This window comes from Daphnia magna, linkage group LG4, assembly GCF_020631705.1.
Source record: "Daphnia magna isolate NIES linkage group LG4, ASM2063170v1.1, whole genome shotgun sequence".
NCBI classification, from domain to species: Eukaryota; Metazoa; Arthropoda; class Branchiopoda; order Diplostraca; family Daphniidae; genus Daphnia; species Daphnia magna.
Window position 1 is genome coordinate 13,355,894 of NC_059185.1, and position 11,353 is coordinate 13,367,246.

The following is an 11,353-nucleotide window of genomic DNA, read 5'->3' on the forward strand; positions in this document are numbered from 1 at the left end:
CCAAATCGGGTTAACTGCCCCCCCCATCCCAGAAAAGGCAATCGGGGCTGAATCGAGGTGCTACTTCGTCAGCACGGGGCGGAGCAAAAATCGAGGTTAACCCCCGTTCACCCCGACGCCATTTGCAAAAATGGCGCCTGAATTCAAACTACGAATTTGGGTCGGGATTTTTATCAGGGCAACCGGGGAGAACTCCCCGTTTTTCATCATAATAATTGATTTCGACTCGATCGATTATGTTTTTACGTCGATTGATTGAATACCTTCAGGGTTGCATCCCCGATTAGGCACTCCGATACAATCCCGATTGAGATCGGGATTTAAAAATTTTCACCCCGAGCCCCGAACGTCCCGCCCTAAGACCCGAATTTCGAAACCCGATTAGGATCGGGGCCGATCCCTATTTCTACCACTTTTCCGCTTTTTCTCAAGCGGTGAACCTCGAGAAATAGAGTCGGTGACCTCTCGGTTGTTCCAGAGTTACCACTTGCCTCATGGTTCATTAATGTGATGGAATTTGGATGCTTTTATTAGCTGTTGATTATTAAATTATAAAATAATTGTGATGTGCTTACGGTTGAGGAGTTAAAGCGGAGGTTGTCAACTCGAAAAAAATTTCACCAATATTTTTAAGCAAAAATGTGAAAAATAAAAAATATATTTAAAAATATATATATATATATATTTGAAAAATGAAAAATCCGCAATAGTTGCACTTATTATATGGAAATTCTTATAGGGGTAGCGCTTGGCCCCGACGCCAATCGGGGATCTTTTAGTCGATCCGGTGCGGGGTAATCTTAATCGGGGAAGTGATTTCGGTGCTCGGTGTGGTGAATTCGGTGCTCTGTCCTTCCCCGATTTCAATCCCCGATTCCAATCCCCCATTTCAATCCCCGATTCCAATCTCCGATTTCCCCCGCGATTAGAAAAGTTAAGAAAACGGTTTTGTATGGGTGGCATAACTTTGAATCAAAATGAAAGAATACACCATAACTATGTAATGAAATTTGAATTACAAATAAAAAATATTCATTCAGTATACTTTTTTACTTAAACGTCTTTACTATTCTTCTTATACCAACCTGTCTTTAAGGGATGTAATAAGTCCAAACGTGCAACAATAAATGTTTAAGTTCACCCGAAAATTAAAATGTGATTATATTTCATTATTTCTGTATGACAATCGTATTACCGTATAACATGAAACTCATAAATATAACAAGGGCAATAGAGCAGTAAAACATTTGCTTCTCGAAAATTTCTTATGGAAAAACCAACTTCTTCCTTTTCAAAAATATAAGATTTCATAAATATAATTAATTTTTTCATTTCATTTTTTTTTTGTATTTTGTTTATTTTTATTTAGCTATAGTTTGTGAATGGTTTGTTGTTCATCCCCTTAAAAAAAAATTTCTGGCAGCAAACGAAAATTTTTAAAAGAGACGAGAATTAAAAACAAAAATAAAATAAAAATAAAGTAGGATAGAACTGGCTAGAAAAAATTGGAAATAAAAGATGAATAGGCTGCTAGGAAGATACTAAATTAAGTTATGAAAACTGAATTTTTAACTGAAGAAGTGGTTTCTCCATAAGCTGAACCTGGAACAAAAGATTTAATTGTGAAAAAAAGTTTACTGCTCTATTACAATAGTTTTTAGAGCAACGGGAATGGTCTAGATCGTCGCAGCATGTCAAAATTAGTGAGATTCTGTGCATTTCATTCGATGAACTCTGAATATTCGACGTTTCTATGATGAGACTTGTGAATGCTGCAATGTGTTCTTCAACTTTTGAACTGTTCATCCTAGGACAACGGGATGGTCTAGAAGATGCAGAATTGTTAGATAATACGTTCCGATGTATTTCGTAAAGATATTAACCGCAGTTTTGGCGTTTTTTCGTTTTTTTTCGAATTGCAGTTTGTTTTATTTTGTTCAATTCCAACACCAGGGTAGGAGCCCATAGAGAGGAGCTTGCCACATAAATATTTCCTGAAGCGACTTGCTAAGGAATAGAGCCACAGAATCGATTTTTCTGAAAATTCCAGAGTCAAAATTTTCATTCAGGTAAATCGCAAATTTGACTTTAGAATAATGTGAAGCACATAGGGAGGAGCTTGCCACATAAATATTTCCTCGGGGCGACTTGTAATTGAGCCAAAAAATCGATTTTTGAAAATTCCGGAGTCAAAAATTTTCATTCAGGTAAATCGCAAATTTGACGTTAGAATAATGTGAAGCACATAGGGAGGTTGCCACATAAATATTTCCTCGGGGCGACTTGTAATTGAGCCAAAAAATCGACTTTTTAAATTCCGGAGTCAAAATTTTCATTCAGGTAAATCGCAAATTTGACGTTAGGGCACATAGGGAGGAGATTGCCACATAAATATTTCCTGGGGCGAAGCGTAATTGAGCCAGAACGACTTTTAAAATTCGGAGTCAAAATTTTCATTCAGGTAAATCGTGAATCTGACAGCACCGCACGGTCGGGAAAAAAAGCAGTTCGGCACATAAATATTTCAATCGTGCGGCTTGCGGTTGAGGAGTTAAAGAATTTTCAATTTGAGCCGCTTTCAACTTTTGAACCGTACATGCTAGCTAGATAGATTCAAAATTAGTCGAAATCTATGCATTTCAATATTTAAATATCAAAGATTCGTGAGAAATCAACATTTTACTACAGTGAGAACTTAGGAAACCTTATGCAAAATAGCTAACTTTTGAACCATAAATCGTAGAGCAACAGGAATGGTCTAGATCGACGCAGAATATCAAAATTAGTCGAAATAACATCATTTTCAAACTTGTTTGTGTAAAATTTTGGAGAAAAAGAGATAAAACCGATAAATGTGATTTTTAGGAGGAGGGGCTCGGTTGTGTTGCAATAAGGATAATTGTAAACGCGGCAGCGGGCGCGAAGCGCCCGTCTGCCGCAAGACGTCACCGTTGATTTTTTCCGTTCAGGTAAATCGTGAATCTGACTCGAGGGCTTGATCGGGAAGGAGGAGAGGAGCTCGGCGTGCAAATATTTTCATCGGGCGGCTATCGGTTGCGGAGTTATAGCTAATTTGCATATTTAGCCGTATTTGCTAACTTTGGAACCGTCCATGCTAGAGCAACGGGAATGGTCTAGATCGACGCAGAATGTCAAAATTAGTGAGATTCTATGCATTTCATTCGATGAACTCTGAATATTCGTCGGCAATAGCCATGTTTCTATGATGAGAACTTGTGAATGCTGCAATGTGTTCTTCAACTTTTGAACCGTTCATCCTAGGACAACGGGAGCGGTCTAGAAAGATGCAGAATTTGTTAGATAATACGTTCCGATGTATTTCGTAAAGATATTAACCGCAGTTTTGGCGTAGTAACGAGTTTTCTCTCGGAAATTCGCAGTGAAATTTTTCGTTCAGGTAGTTCACCATTCCAACACCAGGGTAGTGTGGGGCCCATAGAGAGGAGCTTGCCACATAAATATTTCCTCGAAGCGACTTGTAATAGAGCCACAAAATCGATTTTTCTGAAAATTCCAGGAGTCAAAATTTTCATTCAGGTAAATCGTAAATTTGACGTTAGGAAAATGTGGGGCACATAGGGAGGAGCTTGCCACATAAATATTTCCTCGGGGCGACTTGTAATTGAGCCACAAAATCGATTTTTCTGAAAATTCCGGAGTCAAAATTTTCATTCAGGTAAATCGCAAATTTGACGTTAGAATAATGTGAAGCACATAGGGAGGAGCTTGCCACATAAATATTTCCTCGGGGCGACTTGTAATTGAGCCACAAAATCGATTTTTCTGAAAATTCCGGAGTCAAAATTTTCATTCAGGTAAATCGCAAATTTGAAGTTAGAATAATGTGAAGCACATAGGGAGGAGCTTGCCACATAAATATTTCCTCGGGGCGACTTGTAATTGAGCCACAAAAAATCGACTTTTCTGAAAATTCCGGAGTCAAAATTTTCATTCAGGTAAATCGCAAATTTGACGTTAGGAGAATGTGGGGCACATAGGGAGGAGATTGCCACATAAATATTTCCTCGGGGCGAATTGTAATTGAGCCACAAAATCGACTTTCCTGAAAATTCCGGAGTCAAAATTTTCATTCAGGTAAATCGGAAATCTGACAGCACCGCACGGTCGGGAAAGCAAAAGCAGTTCGGCACATAAATATTTCAATCGTGCGGCTTGCGGTTGAGGAGTTAAAGCGAATTTTCAATTTGAGCCGCATTTGCCAACTTTTGAACCGTACATGCTAGAGCAATGGGAATGGTCTAGATCGACGCAGAATCTCAAAATTAGTCGAAATCTATGCATTTCAATATTTAAATATCAAAGATTCGTGAGAAATCAACATTTTACTACAGTGAGAACTTAGGAAACCTTATGCAAAATAGCTAACTTTTGAACCATAAATCGTAGAGCAACAGGAATGGTCTAGATCGACGCAGAATATCAAAATTAGTCGAAATAACATCATTTTCAAACTTGTTTGTGTAAAATTTTGGAGAAAAAGAGATAAAACCGATAAATGTGATTTTTAGGAGGAGGGGCTCGGTTGTGTTGCAATAAGGATAATTGTAAACGCGGCAGCGGGCGCGAAGCGCCCGTCTGCCGCAAGACGTCACCGTTGATTTTTTTTCGTTCAGGTAAATTGTGAATCTGACTCGAGGGCTTGATCGGGAAGGAGGAGAGGAGCTCGGCGTGCAAATATTTTCATCGGGCGGCTATCGGTTGCGGAGTTATAGCTAATTTGCATATTTAGCCGTATTTGCTAACTTTGGAACCGTCCATGCTAGAGCAACGGGAATGGTCTAGATCGACGCAGAATGTCAAAATTAGTGAGATTCTATGCATTTCATTCGATGAACTCTGAATATTCGTCGGCAATAGCCATGTTTCTATGATGAGAACTTGTGAATGCTGCAATGTGTTCTTCAACTTTTGAACCGTTCATCCTAGGACAACGGGAGCGGTCTAGAAAGATGCAGAATTTGTTAGATAATACGTTCCGATGTATTTCGTAAAGATATTAACCGCAGTTTTGGCGTAGTAACGAGTTTTTCTCGCGAAATTCGCAGTGAAATTTTTCGTTCAGGTAGTTCACAATTCCAACACCAGGGTAGTGTGGGGCCCATAGAGAGGAGCTTGCCACATAAATATTTCCTCGAAGCGACTTGTAATAGAGCCACAAAATCGATTTTTCTGAAAATTCCAGAGTCAAAATTTTCATTCAGGTAAATCGTAAATTTGACGTTAGGAAAATGTGGGGCACATAGGGAGGAGCTTGCCACATAAATATTTCCTCGGGGCGACTTGTAATTGAGCCACAAAATCGATTTTTCTGAAAATTCCGGAGTCAAAATTTTCATTCAGGTAAATCGCAAATTTGACGTTAGAATAATGTGAAGCACATAGGGAGGAGCTTGCCACATAAATATTTCCTCGGGGCGACTTGTAATTGAGCCACAAAATCGATTTTTCTGAAAATTCCGGAGTCAAAATTTTCATTCAGGTAAATCGCAAATTTGACGTTAGAATAATGTGAAGCACATAGGGAGGAGCTTGCCACATAAATATTTCCTCGGGGCGACTTGTAATTGAGCCACAAAAAATCGACTTTTCTGAAAATTCCGGAGTCAAAATTTTCATTCAGGTAAATCGCAAATTTGACGTTAGGAGAATGTGGGGCACATAGGGAGGAGATTGCCACATAAATATTTCCTCGGGGCGAATTGTAATTGAGCCACAAAATCGACTTTCCTGAAAATTCCGGAGTCAAAATTTTCATTCAGGTAAATCGGAAATCTGACAGCACCGCACGGTCGGGAAAGCAAAAAGCAGTTCGGCACATAAATATTTCAATCGTGCGGCTTGCGGTTGAGGAGTTAAAGCGAATTTTCAATTTGAGCCGCATTTGCCAACTTTTGAACCGTACATGCTAGATCAATGGGAATGGTCTAGATCGACGCAGAATCTCAAAATTAGTCGAAATCTATGCATTTCAATATTTAAATATCAAAGATTCGTGAGAAATCAACATTTTACTACAGTGAGAACTTAGGAAACCTTATGCAAAATAGCTAACTTTTGAACCATAAATCGTAGAGCAACAGGAATGGTCTAGATCGACGCAGAATATCAAAATTAGTCGAAATAACATCATTTTCAAACTTGTTTGTGTAAAATTTTGGAGAAAAAGAGATAAAACCGATAAATGTGATTTTTAGGAGGAGGGGCTCGGTTGTGTTGCAATAAGGATAATTGTAAACGCGGCAGCGGGCGCGAAGCGCCCGTCTGCCGCAAGACGTCACCGTTGATGATTTTTTCGTTCAGGTAAATCGTGAATCTGACTCGAGGGCTTGATCGGGAAGGAGGAGAGGAGCTCGGCGTGCAAATATTTTCATCGGGCGGCTATCGGTTGCGGAGTTATAGCTAATTTGCATATTTAGCCGTATTTGCTAACTTTGGAACCGTCCATGCTAGAGCAACGGGAATGGTCTAGATCGACGCAGAATGTCAAAATTAGTGAGATTCTATGCATTTCATTCGATGAACTCTGAATATTCGTCGGCAATAGCCATGTTTCTATGATGAGAACTTGTGAATGCTGCAATGTGTTCTTCAACTTTTGAACCGTTCATCCTAGGACAACGGGAGCGGTCTAGAAAGATGCAGAATTTGTTAGATAATACGTTCCGATGTATTTCGTAAAGATATTAACCGCAGTTTTGGCGTAGTAACGAGTTTTCTCTCGGAAATTCGCAGTGAAATTTTTCGTTCAGGTAGTTCACCAATTCCAACACCAGGGTAGTGTGGGGCCCATAGAGAGGAGCTTGCCACATAAATATTTCCTCGAAGCGACTTGTAATAGAGCCACAAAATCGATTTTTCTGAAAATTCCAGAGTCAAAATTTTCATTCAGGTAAATCGTAAATTTGACGTTAGGAAAATGTGGGGCACATAGGGAGGAGCTTGCCACATAAATATTTCCTCGGGGCGACTTGTAATTGAGCCACAAAATCGATTTTTCTGAAAATTCCGGAGTCAAAATTTTCATTCAGGTAAATCGCAAATTTGACGTTAGAATAATGTGAAGCACATAGGGAGGAGCTTGCCACATAAATATTTCCTCGGGGCGACTTGTAATTGAGCCACAAAATCGATTTTTCTGAAAATTCCGGAGTCAAAATTTTCATTCAGGTAAATCGCAAATTTGACGTTAGAATAATGTGAAGCACATAGGGAGGAGCTTGCCACATAAATATTTCCTCGGGGCGACTTGTAATTGAGCCAAAAAATCGACTTTTCTGAAAATTCCGGAGTCAAAATTTTCATTCAGGTAAATCGCAAATTTGACGTTAGGAGAATGTGGGGCACATAGGGAGGAGATTGCCACATAAATATTTCCTCGGGGCGAATTGTAATTGAGCCACAAAATCGACTTTCCTGAAAATTCCGGAGTCAAAATTTTCATTCAGGTAAATCGGAAATCTGACAGCACCGCACGGTCGGGAAAGCAAAAAGCAGTTCGGCACATAAATATTTCAATCGTGCGGCTTGCGGTTGAGGAGTTAAAGCGAATTTTCAATTTGAGCCGCATTTGCCAACTTTTGAACCGTACATGCTAGATCAATGGGAATGGTCTAGATCGACGCAGAATCTCAAAATTAGTCGAAATCTATGCATTTCAATATTTAAATATCAAAGATTCGTGAGAAATCAACATTTTACTACAGTGAGAACTTAGGAAACCTTATGCAAAATAGCTAACTTTTGAACCATAAATCGTAGAGCAACAGGAATGGTCTAGATCGACGCAGAATATCAAAATTAGTCGAAATAACATCATTTTCAAACTTGTTTGTGTAAAATTTTGGAGAAAAAGAGATAAAACCGATAAATGTGATTTTTAGGAGGAGGGGCTCGGTTGTGTTGCAATAAGGATAATTGTAAACGCGGCAGCGGGCGCGAAGCGCCCGTCTGCCGCAAGACGTCACCGTTGATTTTTTTCGTTCAGGTAAATCGTGAATCTGACTCGAGGGCTTGATCGGGAAGGAGGAGAGGAGCTCGGCGTGCAAATATTTTCATCGGGCGGCTATCGGTTGCGGAGTTATAGCTAATTTGCATATTTAGCCGTATTTGCTAACTTTGGAACCGTCCATGCTAGAGCAACGGGAATGGTCTAGATCGACGCAGAATGTCAAAATTAGTGAGATTCTATGCATTTCATTCGATGAACTCTGAATATTCGTCGGCAATAGCCATGTTTCTATGATGAGAACTTGTGAATGCTGCAATGTGTTCTTCAACTTTTGAACCGTTCATCCTAGGACAACGGGAGCGGTCTAGAAAGATGCAGAATTTGTTAGATAATACGTTCCGATGTATTTCGTAAAGATATTAACCGCAGTTTTGGCGTAGTAACGAGTTTTCTCTCGGAAATTCGCAGTGAAATTTTTCGTTCAGGTAGTTCACCATTCCAACACCAGGGTAGTGTGGGGCCCATAGAGAGGAGCTTGCCACATAAATATTTCCTCGAAGCGACTTGTAATAGAGCCACAAAATCGATTTTTCTGAAAATTCCGGAGTCAAAAAATTTTCATTCAGGTAAATCAAAAATTTAGATTTGATAGTAGAAAATGTGGAGGGCACATAGGGAGGAGCTTGCCACATAAATATTTCCTCGGGGCGACTTGTAATTGAGCTAACAAAATCGACTTTTCTGAAAATTCCGGAGTCAAAATTTTCATTCAGGTAAATCGGAAATTTGACAGCACCGCACGGTCGGGAAAGCAAAAGCAGTTCGGCACATAATATTTCAATCGTGCGGCTTGCGGTTGAGGAGTTAAAGCGAATTTTCAATTTGAGCCGCATTTGCCAACTTTTGAACCGTACATGCTAGATCAATGGGAATGGTCTAGATCGACGCAGAATCTCAAAATTAGTCGAAATCTATGCATTTCCAATATTTAAATATCAAAGATTCGTGAGAAATCAACATTTTACTACAGTGAGAACTTAGGAAACCTTATGCAAAATAGCTAACTTTTGAACCATAAATCGTAGAGCAACAGGAATGGTCTAGATCGACGCAGAATATCAAAATTAGTCGAAATAACATCATTTTCAAACTTGTTTGTGTAAAATTTTGGAGAAAAAGAGATAAAACCGATAAATGTGATTTTTTAGGAGGAGGGGCCGGTTGTGTTGCAATAAGGATAATTGTAAACGCGGCAGCGGGGCGAAGCGCCCGTCTGCCGCAAGACGTCACCGTTGATTTTTTTTCGTTCAGGTAAATCGTGAATCTGACTCGAGGGCTTGATCGGGAAGGAGGAGAGGAGCTCGGCGTGCAAATATTTTCATCGGGCGGCTATCGGTTGGGGAGTTATAGCTAATTTGCATATTTAGCCGTATTTGCTAACTTTGGAACCGTCCATGCTAGAGCAACGGGAATGGTCTAGATCGACGCAGAATGTCAAAATTAGTGAGATTCTATGCATTTCATTCGATGAACTCTGAATATCTGTCGGCAATAGCCATGTTTCTATGATGAGAACTTTGTGAATGCTGCAATGTGTTCTTCAACTTTTGAACCGTTCATCCTAGGACAACGGGAGCGGTCTAGAAAGATGCAGAATTTGTTAGATAATACGTTCCGATGTATTTCGTAAAGATATTAACCGCAGTTTTGGCGTAGTAACGAGTTTTCTCGGAAATTCGCAGTGAAATTTTTCGTTCAGGTAGTTCACCATTCCAACACCAGGGTAGTGTGGGGCCCATAGAGAGGAGCTTGCCACATAAATATTTCCTCGAAGCGACTTGTAATAGAGCCACAAAATCGATTTTTCTGAAAATTCCAGAGTCAAAATTTTCATTCAGGTAAATCGTAAATTTGACGTTAGGAAAATGTGGGGCACATAGGGAGGAGCTTGCCACATAAATATTTCCTCGGGGCGACTTGTAATTGAGCCACAAAATCGATTTCTTCATGAAAATTCCGGAGTCAAAATTTTCATTCAGGTAAATCGCAAATTTGACGTTAGAATAATGTGAAGCACATAGGGAGGAGCTTGCCACATAAATATTTCCTCGGGGCGACTTGTAATTGAGCCACAAAATCGATTTTTCTGAAAATTCCGGAGTCAAAATTTTCATTCAGGTAAATCGCAAATTTGACGTTAGAATAATGTGAAGCACATAGGGAGGAGCTTGCCACATAAATATTTCCTCGGGGCGACTTGTAATTGAGCCAAAAAATCGACTTTTCTGAAAATTCCGGAGTCAAAATTTTCATTCAGGTAAATCGCAAATTTGACGTTAGGAGAATTGGGGCACATAGGAGGAGATTGCCACATAAATATTTCCTCGGGGCGAATTGTAATTGAGCCACAAAATCGACTTTCCTGAAAATTCCGGAGTCAAAATTTTCATTCAGGTAAATCGGAAATCTGACAGCACCGCACGGTCGGGAAAGCAAAAAGCAGTTCGGCACATAAATATTTCAATCGTGCGGCTTGCGGTTGAGGAGTTAAAGCGAATTTTCAATTTGAGCCGCATTTGCACAACTTTTGAACCGTACATGCTAGATCAATGGGAATGGTCTAGATCGACGCAGAATCTCAAAATTAGTCGAAATCTATGCATTTCAATATTTAAATATCAAAGATTCGTGAGAAATCAACATTTTACTACAGTGAGAACTTAGGAAACCTTTATGCAAAAATAGCTAACTTTTGAACCATAAATCGTAGAGCAACAGGAATGGTCTAGATCGACGCAGAATATCAAAATTAGTCGAAATAACATCATTTTCAAACTTGTTTGTGTAAAATTTTGAGAAAAAGAGATAAAACCGATAAATGATTTTTAGGAGGAGGGCCTCGGTTGTGTTGCAATAAGGATAATTGTAAACGCGTGGCAGCGGGCGCGAAGCGCCCGTCTGCCGCAAGACGTCACCGTTGATTTTTTCCGTTCAGGTAAATCGTGAATCTGACTCGAGGGCTTGATCGGGAAGGAGGAGAGGAGCTCGGCGTGCAAATATTTTCATCGGGCGGCTATCGGTTGCGGAGTTATAGCTAATTTGCATATTTAGCCGTATTTGCTAACTTTGGAACCGTCCATGCTAGAGCAACGGGAATGGTCTAGATCGACGCAGAATGTCAAAATTAGTGAGATTCTGTGTGCTCTATCTGGATGAACTCTGAATATTCGTCGGCAATAGCCATGTTTCTATGATGAGAACTTGTGAATGCTGCAATGTGTTCTTCTTTAACTTTTGAAACCGTTCATCCTAGGACAACGGGAGCGGTTTGTAAAAGATACAATAATGTAACTGAAGTACAAC